Source organism: Papaver somniferum, chromosome 11 (genome assembly GCF_003573695.1).
Source record: "Papaver somniferum cultivar HN1 chromosome 11, ASM357369v1, whole genome shotgun sequence".
NCBI classification, from domain to species: Eukaryota; Viridiplantae; Streptophyta; class Magnoliopsida; order Ranunculales; family Papaveraceae; genus Papaver; species Papaver somniferum.
The window spans coordinates 10644086-10666435 of record NC_039368.1 but is presented as its reverse complement, the minus strand read 5'-3'; the positions used below and the strand labels follow the sequence as shown (position 1 = coordinate 10666435).

Below are 22350 nucleotides of genomic sequence, written 5' to 3'. Positions count from 1 at the left end.
TTACATACACGCAATATCACGTAACTTCTGCGACTAGAGATTCTCTAACTTTCTCTTGTATGTGTACATGTTCTACTAGTATATCCTTGAACAATCAAAAGGTGTTGATGATGAAAAACAACCATACTTTTAAATTAGAAGGCCATTACTCAAGTAAATTATACTCCAGTTCATATGCATACAGCAGCAACAGGTATCTGAAAACATTGAGAACTTTTTTGGGACCATGATTTAATTATATATATAAAAGTTGGAACCGAGATTACACCGAGATTTGGAAACGGAATTTCCCCGAGACAACGTTGTACCAGTGTCTCGCTCGGGACCGAGACAAACCGGAATCCGAGATCGATTACATTGGACACGACATAAGCAGAAGGGTTTTATTCTAATGAATGTTTTTTTGAGGAGGGATTAGTAAGGTGGTGGTAATTAAAAAAAAGTGTCTAGTGAGATGTGACGAGTGTTTTTGTTTGAAAAGTTCATGAGTGTTTTATAGGGTGTTTGGGAAGAAATCAGAAGTAGAAGTCAGATGCAGAATTATTTTGCCAGTGCATTTGAATACACATCCAGAAGTAGCTTTTTGATTATTAGAAGTAAAAAAACAAGAAGTCAATTTTGGTATGGAAATTTAAAACGACTTCTAGAAAAAGAAAAGTCGACTTTTCGTGAAGCAAAATATCTAGACTTCAGCTTCTAGAGAAGCAGAAGTCAGTAGCACATCAAAAATAGCTTTTTGACTTCTAATTTCCAAACGATTTTTAGAAATCGAAAAGTTAGCTTTCTGCTTTTGATTTCAACTTTTAAATAAGCATAAATCGGAAACCGATTTGTAATCAAATGCGCAATAAAGAACCTTTAAATTAGTAAAAATCATTAAGAAAAATTATTGTCAAATTAACTTCTAACTTAGCGATTTTTAGAAATCCAAAAACAAATTCGAATTAACAACTTCTACAGCCGCCGACTCTCCGTAAACTTGAATTAACCGAGGCAGAAGCTAGTCAACTTGAATCCATGGCTCATAAGTCATAACCCGGGGAAAGCAAATTCAGATCCAACGGTGATGTGGTGCTTGGCTGCTTGCATGGATAAGCGGCCAATATTTTCTCTGGGAAAACCTATTTCGATTCAGCGGTGGTGTTGGTAATGATCTGAGAAATTGAGAGAGAAAAGGAGAGAAAGAGAGCCAGAGAGAAGAAGAAGTATAAACCAGAGAGATTAAGAGTAATCTGAGCGTAATAATTGCATCATTATCATCTCCTCCTCCTCTGCTTAGGGATTTAGTAGAAATGAAATGGAATCAGTCTAAGAAAAAGTAGTTATTGTGGGAGCAAATCATAAAATTGATCCTTGTACTCCCTCCATCATCATCGTAGACTTCTCAAGGGGAGGATTCAAGTACTTGAAAGAGTTGTTCATAAATCTCAATCCATCATCACCACCACAATTGCTTATTGCTACTCCTCAATCCATCACCACCACAATCACCATCGTCTCTTCTTTATGTTTTTGGTTCTTATCAAATTTTGTGTGTATAGATGTTGTTATGATGATACTACTCCTTTATACTGTTCTTGTGGATGCTCAATTTTACATTTTAATTCAGTAGTGTTGCTTAATTTTTAACATAATCTTACTGATACACAGCACGCCCTTTCATCCTCTGCATATATCCTTCACCATGTTGGCAGACCAAGTATTGCAAATGATTGTATTGGCCTTATAGAATGAGGATGATATGGACCCTTCTTCCCTCTCTTTATTAATTGTTGATGGTATGTACTAGTTGTGTCAATTTGTATTGTTTATCAATTTTTGAATGTGGATCTAAACCCAACATACTTGTTCTCCTATATGTTTGTCTGCGCAAATAGAGGATCAAAAGGGTGCATGAGAACATGACTAGTGAAATTTAAACCACTGGTGATGGTCAGAAGCAGCAACAACACCTGCACAAAAACAAGAGGGAAAGAGGAGGCGTATAAGTACTACTTATGTGTTGGGGAAGGAGGAGAAGAGCCAACAAAGAAAAGGAAGATGTTGCAGCAATAGATTTGATGACGTCCAACACCAATCCCAACAGACTAACTCTGATTTTGGTAATCATCAGACTCCAAAATTTTCTTACGGTAGTGTACCTGTATTAATTTGACTTCTGGCTACTGACAAATCAGATTGGACAGGTGTCTCGTTCAATAAAATTGAGCCTGATGGCGTATCAACTGTGCGTCCGCTGAATCTGCATTGAATATAAGTCGTCGTACTGAAGACCTCATATCTTTTGCTTTTCATGGAAATCATGAGGCCAACAAAGAGAAAAGCATGAGACCTCCAATTATTGATTATGCGGCGTGAGCATAAGTGTGCTGATATCAATTTTTTTGAAGCAGCGGATTTGTTGAAATGAATTACCAACATTCATCCAGTAGATCAAAGGCCTAAACTAGAAATTGAAGTAGGCATGTTTTGCAGGAACTGGTTGACTCACCACCGAGATCCACCCATTCAGTATTTGGATACTAGTTGTGACAGAGATATGGAGAACATTTATGATTCGGAAGTTTATATATAAGCTCAGAATCTGGTTAAGACATTCGATAAGAACACACCTGTAGGACTCAAAAACCCCACATGGACTTGATGCCGATGGAGGTGTTCACCTATGAGATAACCTGGATGCTGGTTGCCAAGGTGAGGCTTCCCTTCTTTATGTCGTGGTCTTTTTTTTCGTATTTGAGTCATGCATGTATCCTTTACTCGATAAGTTTTGCTCCTTTTTTTTCCCATTCTGCTGAGTACGTTTTGGTTTACCTTGGACTTCACCTACAACATATGCTGCATAAGAAAATGAGGCCATGGATTTCAAATTTTCAAGAAACTCAACAGATGAAAAAGCCAGATGATCACCCTATTTCTCAAAATCTTGGTCTATGAAAAATCATGGTTCTGCATTATCAATTCATAAAAGGATTATGTCCTTCCGATTGGTCAGCGAGGTTGAATCTGAAAGATTATTCGGAAACATGTGGGCTATGCTTGTCTACGAGATCAAGAAGCTCGAGGAAGGTACGTCCTTGGATCCAATACACACCCATAAATGAATCTATTCAATTATTTTTCCTATCTCTATCTAAGGACATTCTTATATATTTCCATCCTATAGTCGATGGGGTAAATCCTTTGGGGGTTGACATAAACCAAAGACACACCTAAAACCAAAGAGGAGGTGCTCTCGCTTGACATAAATTGGGCTGTGTTCGACCAGGTCAGACGCATTCCTTTACTTATTTTCAGTAAATTCTGTTTCACTAGCTCTTTGCATGCATCCTGGACCTGGTAGTGTCTATTGGCCGTGGAAACCTTGTTTTTCTTGCATCCAATCATCCTGATTCAAAACAGCAAGAATTTGTTGTTTTCACTTCCTCGTCCTACTTTTTTCAAGTTCCTGCATGAAAGACTTGCATTAATTTGTCCTGGAATGATCCTTCAAATATAATTGGTTGCCCTTAAAACTCAGTACGTTCAGGCTGTATGGGCTTGATCCTCAGTTATATGCTGTTCTTTTTCAAACTTGGTCTTGAGTTGCATATAACTACTGTATTTTTGTTTTTGTTGGTCTTCTTCCCTCATTCGGATATTCACTTTTTTGTTTTAATTACATATTCACGTTTCTCCCTTTTGGATATGATAATTTACAGCATGGTTGCATGAGACAATGAGACCGTGGATAATTAAAAAAGTTATGAAGCTTCTTGAGAAGGAAATACCAGTGTGGTTGGTCAGGTCGTCGACAGCATCAAAAAACAAAACCGTCCATCCCAAATGCTGGAGCTGCTTGAACTCTCAATTCTATGCTGAAACGATTGTCTGAATCTATGGAGGATGCTCATAGTAAAAATATTTGAGACAGGTAAAATTGACCATGTCATTGTTTCCTTCTTATCCTTTATCAATCGTCTGATGGTTTGTTGTTCATTCACGTCAATGTCATTTTGTCTATTTAGAGAGAACTGTGGTCTAAAAGGGGTTTCTTCATTTGATCTCTTTGCATCTTACTTGAATCTGTTATCCATCTCTAAAACATTCATTTTATCCTTTTTTGAAACTGGATTTGCAGCATTTCTTATATCCATATCTAGTGCTAATCCAAGCACTGAGTTGTCTAGCGTGGAAGGTATGCCCACTGAATACAACTTGCATCAGGAAGATTCAGTCTGGAACGGAGAGGACAGCAGTGATCGTGATGCTTCGTTAAGCGAACTTGTTAGGGAGTGTGATTCCGTGGAATATAGAGAAGTTGCCTTCTTAAGAGGTTGATTGGGCTCCAACAAGGTGAGTCTCTTTCCCAGGTGGTGTTCCTTCACCACGTGCACTTTCTCTATTTAGTTTTATACGAGTCATAAACTTGATTAGCACTTTGTTTTTTGTTTTTTTCCCCCTTGTCTGCATCCATTCCTGTAGTTAAGTGCAAATTTCTCAGTTTCTTTCTGTTTTCTAGTATATGTAATACTTGAAAGTATCTGATGGCATTTCACATAGCTGATTTCTGGTCAGTGTCTCCTTTTGATTTCATTCGTTTGATTTCGGTACAATAGATGCTCTCTTGGCTTCGATTAGCCCCGAACTTGTGTCCATTTGACCAAGTTCTGTTGAATTTCATTATGTTTCGGCCGTAAAGTTGATTTCAATGCTTCAGCTTGCAACTCTGCTCTAATGTGCGTAAGCCTGATTTTCGATTTATATTATGCAATTCATAGGGTTGTAGATAGAGTGGTTGTACGGTTTCTGCTAAAATTGTACATCGGAAAGTGGTACAGGCTCAATAACTGTTCTTTACTTATAGGCAGATGGGAATTCATCTCTGGCGTAGATGTGGAGTGATTATTGAATGTGCGGTTGTCCTCTTTCTATTCTCACTGACAAGTATCGACCTGTTTGCATAAAACCGATTCAATGGCGAACTAGGCAACAGATATCCGGTTCAACTAGCTGCTTGACTAGCCTAGAGAGAGTCAGCACGAGCTAAACTATTCCGTGCCACAGCATTGCCAGCAATTTTAGCTTGGACTTGTAGAAGAAAAGGATTGATCCGTTGTTTTGAAGCCAACCACAATTATAAGACGGAACAATACCAATAGTATAATAATCCACTTTAGACCAAAAAAAATAATCTGAGGCAGATGTAAAGCCTAACTTACTCCGGCTTAATCTCAGATATATAGAAAGCTTTGATTCGATATACATTTTTCTTACTAATTATTTTAAGCTTTACCGGTAAACATGTCTAAAGTTTATGTTTAAGCCCATTGCAAAATTGCCAAATCCTGACCGTTCCACCGCAAATTTTTCTTAATCAACGGGAATACAAACTTCTCTAAATTCTACAAGAATAATTCTATTGAACCCACTAATTTAACCCACCGCATACGTGGCAAGACTTTTTCCTTTTTTATCTTTTTCTCTTTCTTGTTGACTCCAGTAGGCGCCAAAGAACAAAATCTAAAGAAGAACTTGAAGAAGAATACGAACTACCGTTAAAGAAGAACGAAAATATCACTAGGTAATCTATATGCAAACCAAGGATAATGGAAAGTTAGAAGAAAATTCTTAAACATAACATTTCATATATACGAAGTCTTACAACAGTGGGTCTTTGTAGTTAACATTGTCAAAAAAATGCTAACTTCCACGCAACATACAATCAAGACCTTTCAGCTCTATAGCTTGGAAGAAGTTTTTCACCAGCCAGCATTGCAAATAATATTTCAAAAGAGGTGGTATTCACCTAAAGGAGTAGCACAAAAGAGCACCCTGAAATACTTCTTCGCCAGTGGATGATTGCACAGCCAATGATAAACCCCAGTTCACACCATCCTACTCCAAAAACATACATCTCCACTTCCTGTAACATCAACCGCTGCCTGCACTGCTCAGCCTAGAATCACATCTTCACAACCAGCACCAGCTATATAGACCATTCTCCACTTCCGCTTGCAATCATCTCAGCCATTCTGCCATTCATTTCCAACCAAGAAACCCCACATACAGAACTACTTCAACCATCTTCCACTCATTCAAATCAGCCATCTTAGGTATCTCCACTTCATCGACTGCTCGAACCCATTTCCTATCTTTCTTCTTCACTGACGTTTGCAGATTTACCAGCTCCGTGTTTTCGCTGACTGCACCATGGTCGTGGACGAACTCTAACGTCTGTATACATTTGATAAAAATTCATTTCAATAGAACCAATCACTGCCAATAATCAATTTCACCACTGCCTCCAATTATCAACTATCATAGGCATCACCTCGTTGCTGTCGAGACTGACCACAGTGAACACCAATTTCATTTGTATTTTCTTCACAGCACCATCATCGACAACAGCTCAACCCCATACAAACTCCTCTTCTTTCATGTATACACAGCGCCATTTCTTCATCACTGGTTGCAGAACCCTTGAAGTCTCCATTAGCACCTGAAACACTGCCCATACAGCCATCACAATCACCACCATTTCTTTAATCTAGTCACCGAGCAAACAAGCTAACAGACCCATTGATTAGTCTTCATGGTCTCACAGCTAAATTGTTTTGTTATGGCCAATAACAAGGAATCCAATTTCATGGTACTACTGTAGTTGTTTCTCACATAAAAGAAACCATTTCACTTACTGTATTAAATAAATAGGAACTAATACAAGGTGCAATTGTCTAAGATAAAACCTCTCCGTTTCCTTCTCCGATTCCTGTAGCTCATTCCAATTTTCAAAACCCTGAACAAAATAATCTTCCATCAAATTCAATGGTAAGTCAATTAAAGATTAGAAAATTCACGGGATTCAATTTTAAAATTTAATATTAAACTCTTGAATTTCGATGCAGCACTCATCAATTTTAAAATTTAATATTAAACTCTTGAATTTCGATGCAGCACTCATCAAATTCAATGGTAAGACAATTTCGGTCAAATAAAGGTAAGGGAGCTTCTTCATCAGCACCAGGGGAAGTGTCATCTCCTTCCCTGCTTTTTCAATGGGCGTACAGTATGTTTATTTTTTTTGCAAATGTACCATGTCAACAATATCTTGTTTCTCCAGATGTTAATGTAGAAGCAAAATGATGAATTGTCAAATTTGGACTAATGAAATTAACTTTGGCTTTAGTTTCATTCCTTATTTATTCTTCTCTTTTCTCCAAGTCTTAGTTGCTATCAAGAATCTTAAATAGCTTGCTCAAAAGAAATAAGATGCCAAATAGCTCAGCATATGCAACCGGGAAAAAGGTTGTCTTGGCAATGGGAACAAGGATTCTGATGGGCTGAAAGTGAATTTGAGTCAGTGCAGCCGTGGTGTTGTGTTCAAGTAGTCGAACCATGCTGAAGGCCTGACTAAGACTTCAGTTCTTCAGGGAAACAAGGACATGGCACAAAACCCTAAAACCCTGTGGATCTCAGTCAGGTAAACTAGGGCCGTGTCAAGTGCTCCACGAATGTTGAGGAACTTCATAGATTACAGTGAATTGCCTGCAAACTTTAATAATGAAGGAACAGAGGCTACTGCACTAAGTTGTTGTCCCATCATATCAAGGAAGAACCAGCGAAATGAGATAGAGAGAGAGAGAGATTTCCAGAATGTGTCTAGAGTATTTGGTGCTAGTAATAATGAAGTCAGCTAAGCCGTCAGAACAACCTTTCGACCATAATTGAAGCTAATGCTAGAGTGTCATGGGCTAGCAGGTTGAAATTGTATCTTGACCACCGGATTCCCATACGAAAACACCATCACTCTTCAATTTGCAGAACTCCGTTTAGTTTCTTCAAGTTCAAATCCAAAAAAAAACCCTAATTCCTTTCGTCTCTTAGGTCTCTCAATGTGTAGACGTGGATCTCATTTTGGGACTAGGTCATTTTGTTTATATAGGGTGAGGAATTCATCTGGGAAGCATATGCCGAGAGAATATATCCAATGTGCGGTTGTCCTCTTTCTTTCTTTTTTTCCTACAAGTGTTAGACCTGGTTGCATCAGACCCATTTACACTCTTTTAGATTTGCATGTAGCTAAATTTACTGTTGCAGACCCATGAAAGCCTCATGGCGCGGTTAAAAAAATGGTTCGCAACAATAAAGAGTATGACACCCCTAAAAAGAGTATGGAGTCCCTTAAAAATAGTTTTTTTTTGTTGACAAGTGTTTGACCTGTTACGGCTTCTAAAAATAGTTTCCGCTGGACACCAAGTTCAGTTAGCTGCTTGACTACGGGTAACTACAAAGCAACTAAAGTAAAGTTGGCATGAGTCCCTCAACTAGCCTAGAGAAAGTCTGCAGCTAAGCAAGGTTGATTCGTACCACAACATTACAAATTACGGAGTATAAGACTGTGGGTAAAATCACTAGCTGTGAGTCAATACCAGCGGCTGCCGTTTCTAGCCTGGACTTTACGGGAGAAAAGAAGTGTTCAGTACTTTTGAAGCCAAAATACAATAATAAGATTGGCAATAGTTGAATGATCCTTAAAGAATAGTGTACTACTCCCTTGGATCAACTAACACACAAGAATCAAATGTTGATGGATGTCAATGGGTTACCAAAACACATAATGTACTAAGACCCGAATCAGGGGTTCATAATTTACAGAACCAGAATTTTAAGATACTTTGGTATACACAGGGAATTTCTCTTTCATGGCGAACTCGGCCTCTTACTCGTTTTGATCTCTTGATCAATCCATTGTAGGAGTGTGGTAACTGAACTTCTCTGCTGTCAAGGACGGATCCTCGATCCTTTCCCCTGGGACCGAGATTTATTGGTTAGTGGGGTCTTTCTTTTCGTCATTGTTGTTTTATTGTTTAAGATCTTTTTCTCTTCATGAGATCTTCCACAACCATTTTGTTACAGTCGAAATCTTTCGATCTGGCATGGATCACCAAAGGGAGAACAAAAGAAATAAAAGTTCAGGAAAGGTATAAAGGGATGAGTAACTGGATTTTTGTAGTGGGTTGTCCAATCAACAAAGGAGGCAATTAATTCCACATCTAAGGAAAGGCCAAAATGGTCTCGTAGATTCAATCAGGTGGTGATTCTAATTGAGTTACTAGGAAATTATTATGGTTTGTATTTAAAGATTTCTAGAATTGAGCCTTCAAATCATTCAAAAGTAAGGTTTATATGTATCCCTAGTGGTTTCGAGGGTTCCGTTTGGAGTAGTTTCTGGTCTTCACTAGTTCAAGATAAAATGCATCATTCAACTAGGAATTTCTTTGGGATTCATTCATTCACAATGAGTCTTTTCAAATGACTTCCTTCTGGATTGGTATTTAGAGGATTACCATTTCATTTTTGGGACCAGAAATCTTTTGAGGATATTATTTCACCATGGGGAGAAGTTATAGAAGTGCATCATTCAACTAGGAATTTCTCTAAACTAAATTGCTGCAAGATCAAAGTTCAAGGTGTTCTAGCAAAGGTTCCTGCTTCTGCTTTTTTTAATGGAGTCTGTTTGAGTTTTGAATGGATTCAAGACCACATGAGTGGAGAAAAGGTCTTAGAGTCAGCAAAGAATAAAGCCAGGCTAACTATTCGTTCAGAAGTTACGTTAATACCGGAACAAACTAAATCAGTTTCGGATTTTTCGTCTAGCATGGAACAAGTTTTGAGTTCAAATTCTACTAAAAATTCGGACTGAATCAACTAAACTAGGTTTGGCGGAGGGTGAGTGAGAAAAAGATAATGGGTGGACAGTCTACTAAAGGGTCTAATCCAAATCCAATGCCGGATATTTCTACTGAGCCAGGTAGCAACTCACATCCTTGGGTAACGTTTCGCGATAAGAAGCAGGGTAACAGTCATTATTTGGATGATGATATGAGCCATATGAGGGGGATGTTAGTTTCGGGTACGAATATGGTTACGGACCCAACTTTCAGTCCAACTCATGTTCATGAACCTAATAATTTGGAACCGTTGGATATTTCCTCGAGTTCTGCCTTGTGCAAAGAGCCTAATATTTCTGCATCGTTGGATTCTTCACTAAATAGTCGTTTCAATCAAACTCCATCTTTTTGCAGCTCGGTGACATCTCCTATGTCAGGTGAAGAAATAGAATCCAAAATTGATTATCATGTCAATTTTAACAAATCTCTCGGTATCAATTGTAATCCCCCAAACATGAGAAAGTTATGCAGAGATTTGATAATCAAGAATGAATGTTCTAAATCCAGATTAGAGATAGATAATCAATTTGATGACGATGGATTAGGCCCTTATGATCGAGATGCAGAATTTCAGCAAGAGGAAGATGGGAGAATTGATGCAGTTAAATCTCCAGTGATGACAGAATCAATTGAAGTAATTGGTTTCAACCCAATTGTTTGTTCTAGGGTTTCACAAGAATCTCATGGATCATAAAATCATGTGTTGAAACATTAGGGGTTTGGGTCAGGATGAAAAAATTACTGCAATTAGAAACGCAATTAATAAGAATAATATCACAATTTGTTCAATTCAAGAGTCTAAGAAAGAGATTGTGGATGAAGCTCTTATTAGGTCTTTATGGGGTAGCAGTGGATGCAATTACATACACTTACCTTCAGAAGGTGCTTCAGGTGGAATCATAGTAATGTGGAAAAATGGGATTGTTCAAATGGTTGATTCTCTTATAGGAGCTTTCTCTGTGTCAATAAAGTTCAAGAATTGTGCTGACAATTTTGAGTGGTTGTTTACTTCAGTTTATGGAGCTTCAGATTACGGGTATTACAGGCAGTATTGGCAGGAACTTAATGATATAAGGTTATTGTTTGATGAACCTTGGCTGGTGGGTGGTGATTTTAATGCAATTCTTACTCAAGCTGACAGAAATCGTGCTGGGGGGTGTGCAACTAGTAAGAGACATTTCAGAAGATTTGTAAACAACCATGAATTAATGGATTTGCCCATGTCAGGAGGGAAATATACTTGGACAAATGGTCAGCAGCCTCCTATTCTTGTCAGGTTAGACAGATTCTTAGTCACCGAGGATGGAAGGCTCATTGTCCTGCTATTCTACAGATGAGAATGAAGAGACCAATATCGGACCATACGCCAATACTTCTCTGTTGTAATTCTGGTTTGAAGTTTAAAGCACCATTTAGGATGGATAATTATCTTCTGCTACATCCTTCTTTCCTTCCTAATCTAAAAATCTGGTGGCAGTCATTATCTTTTTCAGGAAAACCTAGCTACGTCTTTGCCAAGAAGCTGCAGTCCTTGAAATTTTTAATTAAAACTTGGAGGTAGTCTATGGGAGATTTGCAGGTTAAAGCTGATCAAGTTGAGGCCCTTATTGATACTTGGGATATGCAAGAAGAGGAAGATTCACAACTTCCTATGCCTGATGTTATAGCTAGAGAAGAAGCCAAAGCCAAGCATGCATCAATCTCACTGAATCTAGCTAGGAAGTGGGGACAAAGAGCTAAGGAAAAGTGGGCAAAGGATGGTGAGAGGAATTCAAAGTATATTCATCAGATTGCTTCTTTCAAATATATTTGTAGTAACATAAATTGTTTGTTGATAGAGGGTGAGATGTCTTATGATAAAGAAAAGATTGCAAAGGAGACTAAAGATTTCTACACAAATCTGTTCAAGGAGGAGCATGTGATAAGACCTGGTTTTGATGACATTGAACTACCTACAATTTCTGTTCTTGAGAGTATTGAACTAGAAAAAGCTTTCTCAGAGGAAGAAGTCGAGAAGATGATTATGCATTTTGGAAACAACAAGGCACCAGGCCCGGATGGTTTCACCATGGAGTTTTTCAAGGTATCTTGGGATGTTATTAAGAATGACTTGATGCTAGTAATTAAAGAGTTTGAAACAAAGGGCTCAATGGATTGGAGATTGAATTATACGAATTTGAAATTATTGCCAAAATGCAATGGAGCGGTTTCTCTGCACAACTTTAGGCCCATTAGTCTCATTGGAGGTGTTTACAAGATAGTTTCAAAGCTTCTTGCTGACAGAATGAAGAAGGTACTTCCATCCATTATAGCTAATTTTCAGGGAGCATTTATTCATGAAAGGCAGATCAATGATGGAATCTTAATTGCAGCTGAACTAATAGATTCTAGAATTAAGGAAAACAAACCTGGTATCGTCTGCAGAGTGGATTTTGAGAAAGCTTTTGACAATATAAATTGGAACTGTGTGGATATTATTTTGCAAAGATTTGGCTTTGGCAGTATCTGGAGGGGATGGATACAATGGTGTATTTCTCAAGAAAGATTTGTTGTTTTGATAAATGGAGAAGCCACACCAATGTTCAGAAGTTGTAAAGGTATTCGTCAGGGGAATCCAATTTCACCCTTCTTATTCATCATGGTTGCTAAATACTTTCCAAAATGATTACAAAAGCTGCTGCAACTGGTCTTCTTGCTGGATTTCAAGTAACACCAAATGGAACAGTTATAAATCACTTGCAATTTGCTGATGACTTAATGGTTTTTCTTGATGATTCTGAGCAACAGGTAACTAATCTGAGAGATGTCCTATTTGCATTTCAACTAGTAACTGGTTTGAAGGTGAACTATAACAAAAGTGTTATTGCTGGTGTGGGAGATGGACATAATGAAGCTGAATGTGTTGCATCCTTTGGATGTCAATTGGTGTCACTTCCCATTAATTACTTGGGGATACCTCTTGGAAGTAAATCAAAATCAAAGGCGGTGTGGGATATAATCATTCATAAGTTTCAACAGAGGCTAAGTTCTTGGAAACGGAAACATCTTTCTAAAGGTCAGAGATTGATAATGATAAATAGTGTTCTAGCAAGCCTACCAATTTATTATCTTTCAATGTTCCAAATGCCAATTTCTGTGGTGAAGGAATTAGAGAAAATTATGAGGAATTTCTTGTGGGGATCTTCAACAGCAACGAAGAAAAGGAGTTGGGTTTCTTGGACCAAGGCTACTATTTCTAAAGCTCATGGGGGGATTGGAATCAAAAAACTGAAACTTATAAATAAATATTTGCATTGTAAGTGGATTTGGAGGTACGGGAAGGAGAAAAATGTCTTATGGAGGAAGATCGTTCATGAAAAGTTTGGAGGTAACATCAATTCTTTCTTACCAACTCTTATTCTAAAACAGTTGGTCATAGTTTATGGGAAGGGATTCGCAGAGAAAGAAATTATGTAAAAGAAAATATTGATCTCATTTTGAAGAGTGGTACAACAATTCAGTTTTGGACGGATAGGTGGGTGCGAAACTACACTCTTGAAGACAGGTTTCCAACTCTATTCAAACTCTCTAATAATAAGCTTTCTTCTATAAAGGATATGATTTCTGAACAGGGTGTATGGAATTTCAATTTCAAGAGAAATTTAAATGAAACAGAAATTGGAGAGATGGGTATTATGATTCAGTTACTTGAAGATTTTGCTATGATGTTGCATAATAATGAGGAGGAGGATGACAGGATATGAAAATTTGCACCTGATTTCATTGTCGCCAGCTGCTACTCCTCTTTAGAAGTGGATGGATTCTTGGATTTTCCTCATAAACAAATATGGAACCCAAAAATTCCATTAAAAGTGTCTTTTCTGGCTTGGACTTTGTGTCACGATGGAGCACCTTCTTTGGAGTTTCCGCAGCGAGTTGGTAAGGTTAACTCGAGTACTTGTTTACTGTGTAATGAGGAACAGGAAACACAAAGCCATTTATTCTTGCACTGCTCAGAAACAAGAAAGGTATGCACTATTTTATGGATAGTTTTGGAGTGAAATGGATGTTTTCTGAGAGCGTTAAATCAAATTTGTAGGAATGGAAGGCTAAGAAGTACAGAAGTATGATAAAGAAAATCTGGAGCATCCTACCTTTTGCAGTTTGGTGGACGATCTGAAAAGAGCGGAACTGCGGGGTGTTTAACAACAAAAGGCGGTCTTTAGATCAGTTGATTGTGAATGTCAAATATACTCTGTTTAATTGGTCTTTGCATACTAAAATTTTTGAAGGCTACTCTTTGAGTACACTCATTTGTAATTGGGAAGCTGTGATTGGCAACAGCTGAAATTTTTGTACCTCCTAACATTCATTATTTTGATGAGGGTTAGTTTTTCAATTTAATTTTCCCTTTTCTTGCCAAAAAAATAGTGTACTACTCCCTCAGTCCAAGATTAATTGAGCTTTTTGTAGTTTGCACAAATTTTAAGGCAAGGAGGAAAGGGGCTATGTTTAAGTATTTTTTTACAATTATGCCCTCATATATAGTAACTAGTAAAACTTAAAAATGATTTATCTCCTAAACTATTCCACAGTTTTTAATAAACTTTATACCGTTGGAAAGCATTTTAAAACACCTACCTAACGAGTATAAACATGCCTATCAAATTATACATATTTCTTATAATTACAATAATCAATTAAAAGGGTATTTTAGAAATAACCTCTTGATTAGTGAAATAGCTCAATTACTTATTGGACAAAGTCTAAAACCAAGTAGCTCAATTAATTTTGGACGGAGGGAGTATAATACACCCTAGAGGAGATTTTTCTCTCGGGCGGATGTGAAGCCAAAAGCCCCAAAATGCATTTATTTTATTACTCCCTCCGTTTAGTTTTAATAGGCCAGTTTTGTTTTTAGAGAAATTTAAGGAAATTAATAGAACTAATCATTGAAAGTGGTCCTTATGACACTTGTTGATAAAAGAAGTAAAGTGAAATGGTCCTCATGACACATGTCAGCAAAAGAAGTAAAGTGAGATGGTCCACATGACACTTTTCAGCAAAAGAAGTAAAGTGAAATGGTCCTCATGACACATGTCAGAAAAGTGGTCCCAGAAAATTAAAGTAACATTTGACTTTCCCAATTAGAAAACCAGCTTATTTTTTGAAACATTTATTTATACAAACCAACCTATTAAAAAGACACGGACGGAGTATTTATCTGAAGTTGTGCCCATAAACATGTCTAAAACTTAGGTCCAAACCCAACAAAAAATAATGGCCAATCCCAGCTAGCTCTTAATCCCCTCGCATGTAAGATTTGCAGTTCTATTGCTCATTTTTCTAGATTAAATGGAAAAAATGGATAGTAGTACAATTTCTCTAAACTCTGTAAATGGTGAAAGAAAATGAAAAATAATGCACCTAGAGCAAGCAATGTGGATACCCAAGGCTATGACAGAAATCCTAAATGTGGGATATTCTTATAAGGAAAAAGCAGATCATTCTGATTGTGTCTCAATACTGAACTTGATTTGGTTGATCACTAACACCAATTTCATCGCCAAATAAATACTGTAAGTAGTGCAAAACATCATTAATCTGCTCTCACAATTTAAAGTCAGCCAAAAAGTATTCATTTCATTAATAAATTTACATTCTTAGGTGTCTATACAAAATTAAAATGGCAGAAATCGGGTGCTTAAGATTTACAAATACAAATTCTTGATGACATACATTAATCTTCTCTCCAATCTCCCACACCATCGTTTGTCTTCCTCTTTTCATCCCAATCAGATGAATACACTCCCTCCGTTCTTTTTTAATAGGCTGGTTTTTATAAATAAATGTTTCAAAAAAAATAGGTAGGTTTCCTAATTGGGAAAGTCAAATATTACTTTAGTTTTATGGGACCACTTTTCTCTTAACTTCTTTTGATGACAAGTGTCATGTGAACCATTTCACTTTACTTCTTTTGCTGAAAAGTGTCATGCAGACCCTTACACTTCACTTCTTTTATTGACAAGTGTCTTGAGGACCACTTTCAATGATTATTTCACTTAATTTCCTTAATTTTCTCTAAAAACAAAACCATCCAATTAAAAAGGAACGGAGGGAATATCATTGAAGAAAAAACCCCAAAAAATATTTGTGTAAAAGGAACTTCTGTGGAGGGTAGAGGATTGTTGTGAGAGTAAATACCATGATATTTTTTCAATTCTGATCGGTTGTTGTTGTATCTTGATCGGTCACCACATTCCCGTACAAAAATACCCCCAATCTTCGATTTTCAAAACTCCATTTAATTTCTTCAAGTTCAGATGAAAACAAAAGAACCCTAATTCCTTCCGCCTCTTTCCTGTCTCAGTGTGTAGATGTAGATCTCATTTGGGAGACTAGGGTTAATAGAATGCATATTATCATGTTTACCTTATTTAGAATAAGGAGAATTATCTCCGAATTAACTCATGTATTCTCATGAGATATTATTGATTTGATATAATACTGTTTCCTAGAGAACATTATTCTCTAAGGGAAATTATCCCCAATCCGACATGGTATCAGCCAACCATCGATTCCCCTTCTAAAAAAAACCTTAAACAATGACAGGAGAAAAGAAACCTCTTCACCCGGATTTTGCCGTCACAAACATCAAAAACTTAATCCTTGTTATCCTTGATATCAAACAAGATGAATATTCGTCTTGGGTTTTTCTCTTTGAGCTCCATATCCAAGCACACTGATTGTTTTTTCTCATTGATGGTTCAACAAAACCTGTGGACATTGATGTCGTCACCGAAAAACAACTAGATGCTCTCTGTCGTCAATGGATGTTCGCCACCATGACCAAGGATTTGATGCTCACCGTTCTAAAGAAAGGGAAAACCGCAAAGGAGATTTGGGATCACCCTAAGACTCTTTTTCAAGACAACAAAGGCAGCCGTGCTGCATATCTCGAAAGTAAGATTTTCAATCTTAAATTTTCTGATTGTGCTAGTGTTGATGATTATTGTGACAAACTAAAATCATTGTCCGATCGCTTGAGTGATCTTGATTTTCCAATGAACGACAAACGACCTGTTATTCAATTGGTTAACGGTCTTCCGGAGGAGTACAACACCGTAGCCTCGTTTACACAGCAGTCCATGCCTACCTTTGATGATGCACGATCTCAACTTCGTACTGAAGAAATCATACGAGCACATCATGCAATCGCAACATCTCCAACTTCCCTAGATGCTGCTTCTTCTCCAACGAACAGACCAAGCTCCTGTTCTCATCCGCACTCCAGCAAACGTGGTCAAAAGGCCCACTCTGGTGACAGGCGTTCTGGACCAAGGCCAAGTACGTCTTCTAATGCAAACCCACCACTGTTGTCGACTCCAACTGGTCTACGTCCCTCCATGCCAGGATACCCACCGTACTGGCCACCATTTTGGGTCGTCCCACCCTGCCCCTATCCTACACAGTCTCCCTGGAAGCCATTTGAGCATCAACGCAGAACATCCAATACCAACTTCCGCAACAACCAACATGGTCGTTCCCCTGAAAGTGGTCGTGGACAAGGATACCTTGCTCCTGCAACTGAATCATTGGAACCAGCAGACATTGTTGAGGCGTATAACTCCATGCATCTCCAACAACCTGATGATGCCTTCTACATGGACACCGGTGCCACTTCGCATCTTACCGCTGATTCAGGTACTTTACATAACGATTTCAATTCTAGCAATGTACGATCCATCTTAGTTGGCAATGGAAATAGCATTCCAGTTACGGCTAGTGGTACCAAGCTTATATCCCTTCCTTCTCGCACTCTTCAACTCAAAAATACTCTTGTTGTTCCCGATATCATTAAAAACTTAATTTCCGTTCGTAAGTTCACGACTGATAATCGTGTATCTGTTGAGATTGATCCTTCTGGTTTTTCTGTGAAGGATCTGAGTTCGAGGAAGATTATCCTTCGATGTGATGGTTCTGGGGAGCTCTACCCTATCGCCAACTCTACCGTGCCACCTACAAAATCGTCCCAGTCTTCTCCCATTTCCCTTGCTGTTTTTTCCCTAGATATTTAGCATAGCCGCCTTGGCCACCCTGGCAAGGCCATTTTAGATGTCTTACGCAAAAATAATTCCATTCATTGTAATAAGAATAATTCTTCTCAACTTTGTCATTCATGTCAAGTTAGTAAACATGTTCGATTACCATTTTATGAATCTAATTCCATTACTTTTGCACCTTTTGATATCATACATAGTGATATATGGACCTCCCCATTACATATAGATACCGGTTTTCGCTATTATCTTATATTTCTTGATGATTTTACCAACTATCTATGGGTTTACCCTTTAAAATTCAAGTCCCAAGTTTATAGCAAATTTTTGGAATTTCGTTATTTCGTTCAAACTCAATTTGAACGTAAAATAAAATGTTTTCAATGTGACATGGGTCGTGAATTTGACAACTCTTCCTTCCATACTTTTGCTCGTGACAATGGTCTTGTTTTTCGTTTCTCTTTCCCCCAAACTTCATCCCAAAATGGCAAGGCCGAACGCATGATACGCCGTGTCAACGATATCATCCGTACTCTTATGTCTCACGCTTCTGTTCCCCCAAAATACTGGTTCTACTCTCTTCATATGGAAGTTTATCTACATAATCTTCTACCCACCAAAGTTCTTAATTTTCACTCACCAGTGTCTATTCTTTATCAACGACAACCAACGTATGACCATCTCCGTACTTTTGGTTTCCTTTGTTATCCTAGTCTCTCTTCCACAACTCCTCACAAACTTGCCCCTCGTTCCACTAGATGTGTCTTTCTTGGTTTTACTCCCAACCACCGTGGATACCGCTGCCTTGATCTTGTCACAAACAAAATTATTATCTCTCGTCATGGAACTTTTGATGAAAATGTCTTTTCCTTCACACATATCCATCCAAATGCTTCTCCTAATGACGAGTCTCCCCCTTATCTAATTCATCCTTCCTATAATCCATCTTACCCATCTACTCAAACTTCCACACTCCAACCAACTACCACCTTCCCTGGACTGTACACTCCTCGTCACTGTCGGTCCAGCTCCCCTTCTGACACAACAATTCAGAATCCCCAGCAAAATCCAGCTACCACATCAGTCCAGTCAACTACTACACGTCTGTTCACCTCCCTTTCTCTGCGTCAGTCAAACCCCTCCACTATTCCACGTCTGTCCAACTTCCCTTCTATGCATCAGACAAACCCCTCCACGTCTGTTCAACTTCCCTCCACCTCAGTCCAAACAACTCCTCCACGTCTGTCCAACTCCAACTTCTGTGCATCAGTCCCCACTTCTGTACTCACTCCACCTACCTCTCCGGAACTGACGTCAGTCCCCACCTATGTTCCTAACTGCACTGTCTCAACAGCTGCAGACTCTATTCCACCCACTACAGTCCCTCCAACATCACCACCTGCTCCTTCCACCACTATTGCCCCTCCACCCTCTACTGTCCCTCTACCCACTATTGTCTCTTCACCACCACCTCCTGCTCCTTCACGCCCTGTGACTCGAGCTTCCCGTGGCATTCACAAACCAATCCACCGGATCAATCTACATGTTCAAACTTCACGACATATCTCCCCAATTCCTCGCTCTCACTTGTATGCTCTTAGGGATATAAATTGGAATGCCGGCTATGTTGAAAACTAATACGTGGAAACTTGTACCACTACCACGTAATGCCCATGTTATTCGTTCCATGTGGCTATTTCGTCACAAATATAATGACGATGGTTCCTTGCAACGATATAAGGCTCGTCTTGTTGCTAATGGTAAATCTCAGCAGGATGGGGTTGATTATTTTGAAACGTTTAGTCCGGTTGTCAAAGCTGCTACTATTCGTACTGTTCGTACTATTGCTACTTCGCGTTCTTGGCCAATTCATCAGCTAGATGTTAATAATGCTTTTCTCCATGGTGATCTGACCGAGACAGTTTATATGCATCATCCTCCGGGATTTGTTGATTCTGCTCACCCTGATTACGTATGTCGACTACGTAGATCCCTATATGGTCTCAAGCAGGCTCCTCGGGCGTGGTTTCAGAGGTTTGCCAAGTTTATTACTAATTTTGGTTTTCGTGGTAGTGTGTGTGATCCGTAACTCTTTGTTTATCAATCTGTCTCAGATACGACATATTTACTGCTATATGTAGATGATATTGTTTTTACTGCATCTAACAATACTCTCCTACACCGCTTCATTGATTTAATGAAACGGGAATTTGCCATGTCTGACCTTGGACCGCTACATCATTTTATGGGTATTACTATCACTCGGTCACCTTCAGGATTATATTTGTCTTAGTCATTATATGCTCAGGACATCATTCCTCGTGCCTCCATGACACAATGTAACCCAGGGTCTCCGACTTAACTCATGTATTCTCCAGAGATATTATTGATTTGATATAATATTGTTTCCCAGAGAACATTATTCTCTAAGGGAAATTATCCCCAATCCGACAAGGGTCATTTTATTTATATAGGGTGAGGCTGAGGCCGATTCAATGGTTCCGCTCTCTCATTTACAATCTTGTCCTTGTACCTAAACTTACAACCTCACTGTCCTCTAGACGGGAAATTCGATCATCATGGTTCGGGTACCCGGTACCGATTCGATCAGTCAAAATGTTCTATAGAAAATTTTGAATGTTTAAATATAGGGACGGTTTTTCGGTAGTGCCAGACTACTCGAGTGTCCCATCCGTTCAGTCCCGCTATTTCACACTAGGAAACTATACACGCCTTGGCCAAGACAACTCATCATCCTCATTTGGATAATGATCGAGGTTTCCAAGTTCCCTACACTACACTAATTGGAGCTTCCCAAGTGTTTTTTTTTTTTTTCCTTTAAATGAAAGAAATTGTACTATTTTCAAATAGTTGTGCTCTAATCTCAACACGAGAAAAGCTGGACCAAGATAAAGATAAACCATCTTCTCTAGTTAGGCTATAGAGGATGTCTGTTACTTTATTCCTCTCCTTTGGAGTGTAATAACACTTCCAGGAGGTAAAACTACTAAAAAGAAATTGAATGACTTTAATCATGTTGAGTAATTGCCAATCTATTGCAGCATTGTTATTAACAGCAGCATTTACTATTGTTTTCGCATTGAGTTCAAAATGCACTTTTTCCGGCTTTAATCTTTGAGCCCAAATCACAGCTTCCCTAAATTCCATGCATTCTAGAGTTTTTTTTGGTTATTTATTCTGTTTTAGTTTATGCCAAGGCTAATACGCTAGCCGACTAGGCATGTCAACCGTGTCACCTATGCTTAACCGAACGGATAATGGCAATTCCATATATGCATCCGTTAATTTCCATAATGGCACTAAGATTAACATATTGGATAATATCTGAAAATTGTACATAAAGGATAAAACACTCAATTGATTGTGTTTGTTTAATCACTTTTTTTTTCTAATGATTCCACAATCTAATTTTGATGAATTTGTCGTCCCTTCATTTCTGTTTGAACAAAATTATCGAAACATGTCAAAAAATTAGGTAAACAAAACATATAATATTAGTTTTGTATATATTGATAACGGATAATTATCCTATATGCTATTGGTATTACCACATTTGTATCCGATATCCAGGATTTTGAATAATATCCTAAATTTAGTTACGGACTTAGAAAAACATCATATATTCAGTTATCTATTGAAACTACTATGTGCTCTTGTAGCTAGGCTTAGCCAGATGGGTTGGCTCTACCGGCAGTCCAGCACTACCCCTACATTAACTAGTTCGTCACTAAAATGATGACAACAAGAACTAACCTTTAGGTGAAAGTGTTTTCAGCAACTTTCCAATAACAAATTAGAATTGACAAAGAATAACAACCAAAAATATTAGAATTAATAGCGCAATTAAAAAAACGAGCATTAACAGTTTTGCTGGCACAATAACCTGTTTAATATTCAAATTAGAGTTGTTGTACAAATTTTCATTCCTCCACTTCCACAGACTTCATCATATTGCAAATGGGAGCAAACTCCAAAAAGATGTCACTTTGAGCCGTTCTCATAAATATTTCTTAAATTTCCACACCAGAACTGTCCAGGAAGTAAGTCCAAACTTTGAAAGCGAAATTGCAATGTAAGAATAAGCATTACTATCATTTTGTACCTTGAAAGTTGTGAAGTTTTGAAATCATAGGGGGAGAAGAAATATAAGAGATGACTTTTTAAAAAGATGATGAAGATGAGTATTTCTTACCCACGTCATTTGGGTTTCCGATATTTGAATTTTGAAAATTAGGCTGCATTTAGCTAAAACGTGGGTTGCATTTAGTCACTGCTTTATTTTTAATTGGTTTTCTAATTCCGAAAATAAATATTCATATCTTAAGGATTTTTGAAATTGACGTAGAACAAGAAAGGTCTCAGCAATTCCTGCCAACCCAGAACAGAGACATTCTAGCCCTTGCCTCCAGTATCATTGTCTTGCTGCCAAACATTTGATTAGCCTTGTAAAATTACTTGCACCAAAAACTAAAATCTTCTCCCCTTTTATCTGGAGGAAAAAGTGGAGCACAGCGTCTCACAAATGATTCCGAGAGAGATCTTTTTATGGGCTTTTTTGTTGGTATAAGATTCACTGT

The 22350-nt window shown here is 38.0% G+C and overlaps 1 long non-coding RNA gene across 4 annotated transcripts; it reads left to right on the top strand.

The window, feature by feature from the left end:
- The first annotated feature begins 1148 nt into the window (after positions 1-1148).
- Positions 1149-5272, top strand: LOC113321443. Of its 4 annotated transcripts, none has more exons than XR_003346659.1 (8): positions 1149-1778; positions 1878-2102; positions 2187-2694; positions 2848-3069; positions 3167-3268; positions 3702-3913; positions 4121-4335; positions 4847-5272. It is a non-coding gene; the product is annotated as an uncharacterized LOC113321443 (long non-coding RNA). The 4 variants fall into 4 exon arrangements; XR_003346661.1 differs by adding an exon at positions 4599-4718 and having other exon boundaries at positions 2187-3069; XR_003346660.1 differs by having other exon boundaries at positions 2187-3069; positions 4851-5272.
- Positions 5273-22350: the final 17078 nt, after the last annotated feature.